General features: G+C 42.3%; 4 non-coding genes across 4 annotated transcripts; all 4 read left to right on the top strand.

Annotated features, from left to right (window-relative positions):
- Positions 1–5,031: 5,031 nt before the first annotated feature.
- LOC140275712 (U5 spliceosomal RNA) lies at positions 5,032–5,145 on the top strand. The gene has a single exon (XR_011908433.1). It is a non-coding gene; the product is annotated as a U5 spliceosomal RNA (small nuclear RNA).
- A 308-nt stretch (positions 5,146–5,453) lies between these two features.
- LOC140276010 (U2 spliceosomal RNA) lies at positions 5,454–5,637 on the top strand. Its single transcript, XR_011908703.1, has one exon. It is a non-coding gene; the product is annotated as a U2 spliceosomal RNA (small nuclear RNA).
- A 2,185-nt stretch (positions 5,638–7,822) lies between these two features.
- Positions 7,823–7,936, top strand: LOC140275711 (U5 spliceosomal RNA). The gene has a single exon (XR_011908432.1). It is a non-coding gene; the product is annotated as a U5 spliceosomal RNA (small nuclear RNA).
- A 308-nt stretch (positions 7,937–8,244) lies between these two features.
- Positions 8,245–8,428, top strand: LOC140276074 (U2 spliceosomal RNA). The gene has a single exon (XR_011908762.1). It is a non-coding gene; the product is annotated as a U2 spliceosomal RNA (small nuclear RNA).
- The last annotated feature ends 2,888 nt before the right edge of the window (positions 8,429–11,316 follow it).

Below are 11,316 nucleotides of genomic sequence, written 5' to 3'. Positions count from 1 at the left end.
TTCAGACCTTGCAGCCGAAAACATCCGCTCCCTCATTTGGTCATACATTGTCAGGCATTCGCACCTTGTCTTACCCGCTTTTTATAAACTTTAGTCAGACATTCACACCTTGCAGCTGAACCACCTCCGCTCCCTGTTTTGATAATGTATGGTCTGGCAATACTACCTTTTCTTACCAGTTTGTGAGTAATTATGGCTGGACATTCACACCTACTTGCAGCCGAACACCACTTTTGCCGCTTTTGATGATGTATGGTCCGGCATTCTTGTCTTTTCTAACACATTTTTCAGCAATTATGGTTTGACATTCACACCTACTCACAGCCGAACACTTCCGCTCCCGCATTTGATGGTGTATAGTCGGGCATTCTCACCCTTTCTCATCAGCTTTTTGCAAATTATGATCTGACATTCACACCTACTTGCAGTCGAACAGCTCTGCTCCCGCTTTTGATTATGTTTGGTTGGATATTCGAAACTTTTCTTCACTGCTTTTTACAAACTTTGGTCGGACGTTCACACCTTCTCTCAGCCGAACACCTCCGCTTCCGCTATTGATTGTGTACAGTCGGGTATTTTAACCTTTTCTTACCCGCTTTTTACCAACTATTGTTGTACATTCACACCGTCTTACAGCGGAACACCTCCGCTCCCTCTTTTGATGGTGTATGTTCGGGCATTCGAACCTTTTCTTACCGGCATTTTACGAACTATGGTCGGACATTCAAACCTTCTTTTAGCCGAACACATCCACTCCTGCTTTTGATGATGTATGGTTGAGCATTCGCACCTTTTCTTACCCATTTTTTACAAACTATGGTCGGACATTCACACCTTCTTGCAGCTGAACACCTCCTCTCCCGCTTATGATGATGTGTGGTTTGATATTCGAAAATTTTCTTTCATGTTTTCTAGCTATTATTGATGGACATTCAGACCTTCTTGCAGCTGAACACCTCCGCTCCCGCTTTTGATGATGTATAGTCGGGCTTTCGAGCCTTTTCTTCCCCGGTTTTTACAAAATTATTGTTGGACATTCAGACCTTCTTGCAGCCGAAAACCTCCGCTCCCTCTTTTGATCATACATTGTCGGGCATTCGCACCTTCTCTTACCCGCTTTTTACAAACCACGGTCGGACTTTCACACCTTTTAGTAGCCGAACAACTCCGCTCCCGCTATTTATTGTGTACAGTCGGGTATTTTCACCTTTTCTTACCCGCTTTTTACCAACTATGGTCAGACATTCACACCTTCTTACAGTGGAACACCTCCGCTCCCTCTTTTGATGGTGTATGTTCGGGCATTCGAACCTTTTCTTACCCGCTTTTTACAAACTATGGTCGGACATTAAAACCTTCTTGTAGCCAAACACATCCACTCCTGCTTTTGATGATGTATGGTTGGGCATTCGTACCTTTTCTTACCCATTTTGCAGTAATTATGGGTGGACATTCACACCTTTTTGCATTTTAACACCTCCTCTCCCGCTTATGATCATGTGCGGTTTGATATTCGAAAATTCTCTTCCATGTTTTCTAGCAATTATTGATGGACATTCAGACCTTCTTGCAGCTGAACACCTCCGCTCTATTTGTTGATGGTGTATAGTCGGGCTTTCGAGCCTTTTCTTCCCAGATTTTTACAAATTATGGATGGACATTCAGACCTTCTTTCAGCCGAAAACCTCCACTCCCTCTTTTGATCATACATTGTCGGGCATTCGCACCTTTTCTTACCCGCTTTTTACAATTCATGGTCGGACTTTCACACCTTTTAGTAGCGGAACAACTCTGCTCCCGCTATTGATTGTGTACAATAGGGTATTTTAACCTTTTCTTACCTGCTTTTTGCCAATTATGGTTGGACATTCACACCTTCTTACAGCGGAACACCTCCGCTCCCTCCTTTGATGGTGTATGTTCGGGCATTCAAACCTTTTCTTACCCGCTTTTTACAAACTATGGTCAGACATTCAAACCTTCTTGTAGCCGAACACATCCACTCCTGCTTTTGATGATGGGTATTCAAACCTACTTGTTGCCCGCTTTTCATTAATTATGGGTGGACATACACACCTTGTCGCAGCCAAACACCTCCGCTCCCTGTTAGGATCATGTATGGTTGGGCATTCGTACCTTTTCTTACCCATTTTGCAGTAATTATGGGTGGACATTCACACCTTCTTGCATTTGAACACCTCCTCTCCCGCTTATGATCATGTGCGGTTTGATATTCGAAAATTCTCTTCCATGTTTTCTAGCAATTATTGATGGACATTCAGACCTTCTTGCAGCTGAACACCTCCGCTCCAGCTGTTGATGGTGTATAGTCGGGCTTTCGAGCCTTTTCTTCCCAGATTTGAATGCCCAGACAATCATACATTGTCGGGCATTCGCACCTTTTCTTACCCGCTTTTTACAAACCATGGTCGGACTTTCACACCTTTTAGTAGCGGAACAACTCTGCTCCCGCTATTGATTGTGTACAATCGGGTATTTTAACCTTTTCTTACCTGCTTTTTGCCAACTATGGTCGGACATTCACACCTTCTTACAGCGGAACACCTCCGCTCCCTCCTTTGATGGTGTATGTTCGGGCATTCAAACCTTTTCTTACCCGCTTTTTACAAACTATGGTCAGACATTCACACCTTCTTGCAGCCGAACACTTCCGCTCTACCTTTTAGTGTTCTATGGGGTATTCACACCTTTTTTTTCACCGCATTTTATAGATTATGGTTGTAAATTCTCACCCACTCTTATCCGAAGACCTCTCCTCCTGCTTTGGTTAATATATAGTCGGGCATTCGAACCTTTTCTTACCCGCTTTTTACAAATTATGGTCGAACATTCACACCTACTTGCAGCCGAACACCTCCGCTCCCGCTTTTGATGGTGTATAGTCGGGCTTTCGAGCCTTTTCTTCCCCGGTTTTTACAAATTATGGTTGGACATTCAGACCTTGCAGTCGAAAACCTCCGCTCCCTCTTTTGATCATACATTGTCAGACATTCGCACCTACTTGCAGCCGAATACTTCCGCTCCACCTTTTAGTGATGTATGGTTGGCATTTGCACCTTTTCTTACCCTTTCTTACCCTACTGATTGCTTAAGATTAAGTTGTTTTTTCTCAAACTACAACATTTTTTTAATTGTTGAAACTTGATTTGAAGTGGATAAATAAGGAGGACAAACAGTTTTAAGTCAGGCTGATAGAAGGAATTCATTTTATAGCAAAATCTGTATTTCGTCATATGTCGAGAGATGCTTATTGCTGAAGAAGTACAAAGTACAACGTTGTTTATCGTTGAAACTTGATTAGACATGAATAAATATGAAGGACAAAGCAGTCTTAACTTGGTTAGAGTTAAGGAATTCGTTTTATAGGAGAATCCGAATTCGTGCATAACTCGTAAAATAGAGCTTATTTTCGGATTCCTGAAGAATGAGTCTGGTTCTTTCTCATAATACAAAGTTTGTTGTTTATTGTTGAAACTTCATCAGAAGTGAAGAAATAAATGAATGCCTATCAACAAATGTGGGATCTAAACTCTAGTGCTTCCTCTAAAATAATTTCCTTTCTCAATTCAGAAATGTGTGTGTGTAAGTCACAACACCCGTGACACCAAAACGGCTTTCTTTTCTCTCTTTTCTCTACACTCTGCACTGTGAGCACACACACCAAATCAGAAAGGCTTTTTTCTCTCTTTTCTACATTATGGACTGTGGGGACACAAAACCGCTCTCTCTTTTTTTTTTTGATTGTGTGCCAGGGCGTTGTCTCACGTATTAGATTATGTTTACGATACGAATGGGTTTATCAGTCACATCAGAATCCATACATACTGATCCTCCCGTAATAAAATGGTCGGATCTTATCAAACACACTTTGTTTCTTGTGACAATCAAGTCAGCGAAACAGCGTATACACGTCAAGACACTGAATCAAGTTTGCCACAAGAACTCATAAGTTTGGCAGTATTGCTCTGCCGTCAGCAATCATACACCCATTTTATTTTCGTGAGACATGTGCAGGCACCTGTTCATCTACTGTTCTATCACTATGAATTAGTTTATCTATTATTAATAAGGATACTTCTACAACTACTATCAAAGTATGTCCAGACTTCTTATGTTGTCAGTTGCTATATATGAATAAGTGGGTAGCTACTGACAAGCATTAAGCATGTCACACAGCCCAAACATATAACATTTCAGGACACACCACACAGTTAACAACCACAGTGAAGTGTCAAAGCCCAAACATGTAACATTCAACAGTACACTTACACAACACATTCAAATCAAACAGTCAGACAACATACAAGAACATATACCCCAGCCGGCATTGCTCCCTGCCTATTTTCCTACAGCTCACTATGTGTGCGCACACCTTTATTCACAAACTCTTCAACTTATACTCTTTTACCAAAGCTGCTACAGCTCGATTGGCCGAATACCCTTAGATCCTATTTCGGTGAATTTGACATCTGCCTTACATGTAACAGATTAGCGGTTTAGCAGTTTTAATTTAGTTTGAGTGAAGGAATTCATTTTATAGCAAAATCCGAAATCGTGAAGAACTCATGAAAGTAAGCTTATTCTCGGATTCCTGAAACTTTAGATTTGCTCTTTCTTTTACTGCAAAGTACAACGTTGTTTTTTTTTGTTTAAATCTTTCTAGACATGGTAAATATGAAGGACAAAGCATTTTTAACATAGTTTGAGTGAAGGAATTCATTTTATAGATAAAATCCCAAGAGTCTGCTGAGAAAAGAGAGTGAATGCGAAGTAGACTTTAACACGGCTCTGGGAGCGAGCCGAGTGTGGGCTGACCGGGAGAATTGCTTGAAAGAAACGCGACACCGAATGAGCGGTCAGAACAAAGCCTCAATACGGTGTTCCCGTGGTGTTTTTGTTGCTGCCTTGTCGATTGCACAGGGGCAAGCGTTTCAACCAAGCAACGATCACCATGGGGAAGGTGGCTATGGCAACTAGCCTGATGCCCTGCTCCCGCAGTGACGGATAATCGTACTCTGGTTTCTCTTCATAACATACAAGTCTTTCGCCTTTTACTAAAGACTTTCGTGGAGAGCAGCACTAATGAGTTGTTTCTATTTTTGGCAGGCTTTACCTTTGCGGGTGAAGCCCTTTCTGTCTGTGCAAAAGAAATCTTGTTACTGTGCAGAGTGACTTCTCTGAGTAGAGTCGCCTTACTTGTTGCGATTGTGCCGATGTTCGAAGCTGGAGTTTAAAGTTGTTGCTTGAATGGTGCTTGCTGGAGCATGCGGGAGTGCAAAGTTATACCATTTAAAAGGGCTGAAGAGTGCTCAGTGCAGCGGGTGGGCGGAGGTGCAACGTGACACTCTGGCCACCTATGGCCATAAAAAGAACACTGCTACAAGTGCGCATTGTGCCAGCAAGGGCCCTCGGACCTGAAACAGTGGACAGTTATCGCTTCTCGGCCTTTTGGCTAAGATCAAGTGTAGTATCTGTTCTTATCAGTTTAATATGTCCTCTATACGAGGACTACATATTAAATGGATTTTTTAGAATAGGAGTTGAAAAAGAAGCTTGCTCCGTTCACTCCAAGCATCGACCCGGTACTGCAGTGCCGCTGGGAACGGTGCGCTCTTCTCTGCTCTTGTGAAAAAGCAAACAGCGGTGCAGGATGGAAGTTTCAGGGAGCCCAAGATGAAACTTTCTTTTAATCTGCTGAGAAAAGAGAGTGAATGCGAAGTAGACTTTAACACAGCTCTGGGAGCGAGCCGAGTGTGGGCTAACCGGGAGAATTGCTTGAAAGAAACGCGACACCGAATGAGTGGTCAGAACAAAGCCTCAATACGGTGTTCCCGTGGTGTTTGTGGCTGCCTTGTCTTTTGCACAGAGTAAAAGACAAGGCAGCCATCGAATAGGGCCCGATTGTTCCTACTTGGTCAGCCGAGGAGCAAGGGGGGGGAGCAAGCGTCTCAACCAAGCAAATCTCACCAAGTAGGAACAATCGGGCCCTATTCGATGGCTGCAACACCTGAAAGAGATATTGATGCGAGACCCGATCAAAAGCTTTTTCAAAGTCTAAATTTAAGATGACAAGCCGGGTGTTTCTGTCTCTAGCGTAATCAATGATGTCTCGAATCAGTACGAGGCTGTCGGTGAGTTGTCTCTCTGAGATGGCACAAGCCTGGTCTGGGTGAATTACCTCCTCTAAAACAGAGGACATCCGTGTCGTTAAAACCTTGCTAAAAAGTTTACAGTCAAAGTTTAAAAGTGTGATGGGCCTCCAATTCTTTAGGTCAGTCTTATCATTTTTATCAGAAGTGAAGAAATAAATGAATGCCTATCAACAAATGTGGGATCTAAACTCTAGTGCTTCCTCTAAAATAATTTCCTTTCACAATTTAGAAATGTGACAACACCCGTGACACCAAAACGGCTTTCTTTTCTCTACACTCTGCACTATGAGCACACACACCAAATCAGAAAGGCTTTTTTCTCTCTTTTCTACATTATGGACTGTGGGGACACAAAACCGCTCTCTCTTTTTTTTTTTGATTGTGTGCCAGGGCGTTGTCTCACGTATTAGATTATGCTTACGATACGAATGGGTTTATCAGTCACTTCAGAATCCATACATACTGATCCTCCCGTAATAAAATGGTCGGATCTTATCAAACACACTTTGTTTCTTGTGACAATCAAGTCAGCGAAACAGCGTATACACGTCAAGACACTGAATCAAGTTTGCCACAAGAACTCATAAGTTTGGCAGTATTGCTCTGCCGTCAGCAATCATACACCCATTTTATTTTCGTGAGACATGTGCAGGCACCTGTTCATCTACTGTTCTATCACTATGAATTAGTTTATCTATTATTAATAAGGATACTTCTACAACTACTATCAAAGTATGTCCAGACTTCTTATGTTGTCAGTTGCTATATATGAATAAGTGGGTAGCTACTGACAAGCATTAAGCATGTCACACAGCCCAAACATATAACATTTCAGGACACACCACACAGTTAACAACCACAGTGAAGTGTCAAAGCCCAAACATGTAACATTCAACAGGACACTTACACAACACATTCAAATCAAACAGTCAGACAACATACAAGAACATATACCCCAGCCGGCATTGCTCCCTGCCTATTTTCCTACAGCTCACTATGTGTGCGCACACCTTTATTCACAAACTCTTCAACTTATACTCTTTTACCAAAGCTGCTACAGCTCGATTGGCCGAATACCCTTAGATCCTATTTCGGTGAATTTGACATCTGCCTTACATGTAACAGATTAGCGGTTTAGCAGTTTTAATTTAGTTTGAGTGAAGGAATTCATTTTATAGCAAAATCCGAAATCGTGAAGAACTCATGAAAGTAAGCTTAGTCTCGGATTCCTGAAACTTTAGATTTGCTCTTTCTTTTACTGCCAAGTACAACGTTGTTTTTTTTTTGTTTAAATCTTTCTAGACATGGTAAATATGAAGGACAAAGCAGTTTTAACATAGTTTGAGTGAAGGAATTCATTTTATAGATAAAATCCCAAGAGTCTGCTGAGAAAAGAGAGTGAATGCGAAGTAGACTTTAACACGGCTCTGGGAGCGAGCCGAGTGTGGGCTAACCAGGAGAATTGCTTGAAAGAAACGCGACACCGAATGAGCGGTCAGAACAAAGCCTCAATACGGTGTTCCCGTGGTGTTTTTGTTGCTGCCTTGTCGATTGCACAGGGGCAAGCGTTTCAACCAAGCAACGCTCACCATGGGGAAGGTGGCTATGGCAACTAGCCTGATGCCCTGCTCCCACAGTGACGGATAATCGTACTCTGGTTTCTCTTCATAACATACAAGTCTTTCGCCTTTTACTAAAGACTTTCGTGGAGAGCAGCACTAATGAGTTGTTTCTATTTTTGGCAGGCTTTACCTTTGCGGGTGAAGCCCTTTCTGTCTGTGCAAAAGAAATCTTGTTACTGTGCAGAGTGACTTCTCTGAGTAGAGTCGCCTTACTTGTTGCGATTGTGCCGATGTTCGAAGCTGGAGTGCAAAGTTGTTGCTTGAATGGTGCTTGCTGGAGCATGCGGGAGTGCAAAGTTATACCATTTAAAAGGGCTGAAGAGTGCTCAGTGCAGCGGGTGGGCGGAGGTGCAACGTGACACTCTGGCCACCTATGGCCATAAAAAGAACACTGCTACAAGTGCGCATTGTGCCAGCAAGGGCCCTCGGACCTGAAACAGTGGACAGTTATCGCTTCTCGGCCTTTTGGCTAAGATCAAGTGTAGTATCTGTTCTTATCAGTTTAATATGTCCTCTATACGAGGACAACATATTAAATGGATTTTTAAGAATAGGAGTTGAAAAAGAAGCTTGCTCCGTTCACTCCAAGCCTCGACCCGGTACTGCAGTGCCGCTGGGAACGGTGCGCTCTCCTCTGCTCTTGTGAAAAAGCAAACAGCGGTGCAGGATGGAAGTTTCAGGGAGCCCAAGATGAAACTTTCTTTTAATCTGCTGAGAAAAGAGAGTGAATGCGAAGTGGACTTTAACACGGCTCTGGGAGCGAGCCGAGTGCGGGCTAACCGGGAGAATTGCTTGAAAGAAACGCGACACCGAATGAGTGGTCAGAACAAAGCCTCAATACGGTGTTCCCGTGGTGTTTGTGGCTGCCTTGTCTTTTTCACAGAGTAAAAGACAAGGCAGCCATCGAATAGATTGTTTCTACTTGGTCAGCCGAGGAGCAGGGGGGGGGGGCAAGCGTCTCAACCAAGCAAAGCTCACCAAGTAGGAACAATCGGGCCCTTTTCGATGGCTGCAACACCTGAAAGAGATATTGATGCGAGACCCGATCAAATGCTTTTTCAAAGTCTAAATTTAAGATGACAAGCCGGGTGTTTCTGTCTCTAGCGTAATCAATGATGTCTCGAATCAGTACGAGGCTGTCGGTGAGTTGTCTCCCTGAGATGGCACAAGCTTGGTCTGGGTGAATTACCTCCTCTAAAACAGAGGACATCCGTGTCGTTAAAACCTTGCTAAAAAGTTTACAGTCAAAGTTTAAAAGTGTGATTGGCCTCCAATTCTTTAGGTCAGTCTTATCATTTTTTTTATAAAGTAGAGTCACTATTCCCACTCTAAAACTGTCAGGCAGTCGGTCGAGTTTTTCAAAATCTTTAAAAACATCTAAAATGTCTGATGATAAAAGGTCCCAATAGGTCAGATAGAATTCTGCAGGAAGCCCGTCTAAACCCGGAGCTCGACTTCTCTTAAAACCTGTTAGGCATTTTTTTAACTCTAAAGCAGTAAAATTCTGTGTCAAGTGTGCATTCTCTTTTACGGTTTTGTCAACGAATTTTAAGATTTCTGCCGATGTTTCCAAGTGCACTGGTTTCTCTTTGTACATGTTACTATAAAAGGTATGTACAGTTTCAATCATCTCTTGTGTGGATTTTGTTAAAAACCCATCTTCTCTTTTTAGATTTTGATTACATTCCTTTTTATTTATAACTTTCTTTCTTTTTCACCTTCCTCAATTTCCTGCTCCCTGCTTCTTACAAAAATTCCTTTACTCTTTATTTCTGCTAAAACTGACATTTCCTTTTTGACATCTTTGATTTCTTCTTTAAAGTCTATGCCACACTGATTTAGTTTAAAGTAGCGCTGTAAGCGTTTATGTAGTCCCATCATACATCTATTCTCTTTCCTTTTTTTACGTTTACCTTGCTGTTTAAAAAAAGTCTGGGTCGTTTCCTTCACCATTTCCCACCATTGTGCATGTGTTTCGTAGAGGTCTTGAAGGGTCTGCCACTCTTTATAACATTCCCTGTACTGACTGACTATGATTTCATCCTCCAACAGGGAACAGTTGAGTTTCCACAGACCACTTCCTACCGTCACACCAGAAGGGGGTGAAAGGGTGCAGGAGAGCATAAGGTGGTCTGAAAAGAAAACAGGGGTTAATCTAACATCAGTGGGTGGGCAATCTCTAGTAAAGAAATAATCAATGCGAGAGGCTCTGGTGCCATCATGACTAAACCAGGTGAAGCCCTCCTCTCTGGGATGCATGGTTTTAAAACAGTCAGTAAGCTTAAAATCCCTGCATATGCCCTGAAGTAAAATCGAAGTCTTATCCACTTTAAAATCTACCCCTGCTCTTTTTCTATCTTTCCTGCTCAAGATACAGTTAAAATCCCCTCCTACAACTAAAGGTACTTGCCCTAGCATGTAAAGCTGTATATCTTCTAAAAGGTCATACCTTTCATTTTTTCCATTGAAACCATAAATATTTAAGAGGTTAAAGTCTTGCCCCATAAAATTCAAGTGTGCTAAAAGTGCCCGTCCGTCTCTCACCACTGTGCTACCTTTCACCAGAACATGCGGATTTTTAATTAGAATGGCCACACCATCATTTTTATTTTGTTTTGAGCCACTCCATATCGATAAATGGGGCCACATTTCCTCCCATTGTCTATGGTTTTTTAAAAAAGGTAGTCCACATTCTTGTATTAAAAACACATCTGATTTAATGGAGTCTAAGAAGGATAAAATACTCTGGGCTCTTGTCTTTGATTTCACACTTCTCACATTTAGTGTTGAGAAGGTGAGAACCATTAAAAGCATAAAGGAAAGTAGGTATGTCATTTTCGTTTTTCTAAGTTATCAAAACAAATTACACACAGGTTATTTCTTGGGAAACTAGCTCTTCCTTCATTTCTTTAGGTGAAAAGTGAGTAGGGTGATCTATATTTCCTTTTCGGACTCTCGGTGTTGGCCTCTGACGCAATGTTGCATTTAACTTTGAGTCCCTGGGGGTTGATCGCAGAGCTGAAGTTAAAAAGGAGACCTCATTTCGTGAGTCGGAGGGGAAGACTCTAGGTTCTTCCACTGAAGAACTGTCTGAAAGGGACCTAACCCTTCCCCTCTTCTCTGATACCACTGGGGAATCAGAGGCTCAGATGCCGTCCTCTTCGGCTGTTGACCTTCGGGGAGGTGAGTATCTTGAGACGCTGTGTCGCTCAGCCTACTTTATTGGCTGAGCGACACAGCCAATAAAGTAGGCGCACATATTTTTTCACTTCTTCTCATAGTCATTGTCAGGCCCCGAAGAAATGTGTGATGTGCAGTGCAAATCAGTAGGTTGCATGAAATCAGAAAGGGGTGAAACTAACGCTTTTGCTTCTTCCACTAGTTGTTGTGAAAAAGGAGAGCTGGGAAGTTTCCACTCATAAGCATATGTAAGTGCCGATGAATCAAACTGCACTGCTGTGAAAACTTTGTCAGGCTGTAACATAACCTTAACACCCTCTGGTGTAGAAGTTAAAATAATG

The sequence above is a fragment of the Leuresthes tenuis genome, unplaced genomic scaffold (assembly GCF_036924035.1).
Source record: "Leuresthes tenuis unplaced genomic scaffold, fLeuTen1.0.hap1 SCAF_18, whole genome shotgun sequence".
Classification (NCBI taxonomy): Eukaryota; Metazoa; Chordata; class Actinopteri; order Atheriniformes; family Atherinopsidae; genus Leuresthes; species Leuresthes tenuis.
This window is presented reverse-complemented; position numbering and strand designations above follow the sequence as displayed.